A 297-nucleotide genomic window follows, 5' to 3' on the forward strand; every position below is an offset into this window, starting at 1 on the left:
AAATCTGCACTTTTTCATCTGTAGAAAGTTTTGAACTATGAATTATTAATAATAAGCCTTTTTTATTATACTTTAAGTTCTAGAGTACATGTGCATAACGTGCAGGTTTGCTACATATGTATACATGTGCCATGTTGGTGTGCTGCACCCATTAACTCGTCATTTATATCAGGTATAACTCCCAATGCAATCCCTCCCCGCTCCTCGCTCCCCACAATAAGACCCGGTGTGTGATGTTCCCCTTCCTGTGTCCAAGTTATCTCATTGTTCAATTCCCACCTATGAGTGAGAACATGC

General features: G+C 40.1%; 1 pseudogene; it reads left to right on the top strand.

The window, feature by feature from the left end:
- The window catches only part of LOC105546682, a 6,163-nt pseudogene that overhangs the window by 2,834 nt on the left and 3,032 nt on the right, over window positions 1–297 (top strand).

Source organism: Mandrillus leucophaeus, unplaced genomic scaffold (genome assembly GCF_000951045.1).
Source record: "Mandrillus leucophaeus isolate KB7577 unplaced genomic scaffold, Mleu.le_1.0 Scaffold365, whole genome shotgun sequence".
Classification (NCBI taxonomy): Eukaryota; Metazoa; Chordata; class Mammalia; order Primates; family Cercopithecidae; genus Mandrillus; species Mandrillus leucophaeus.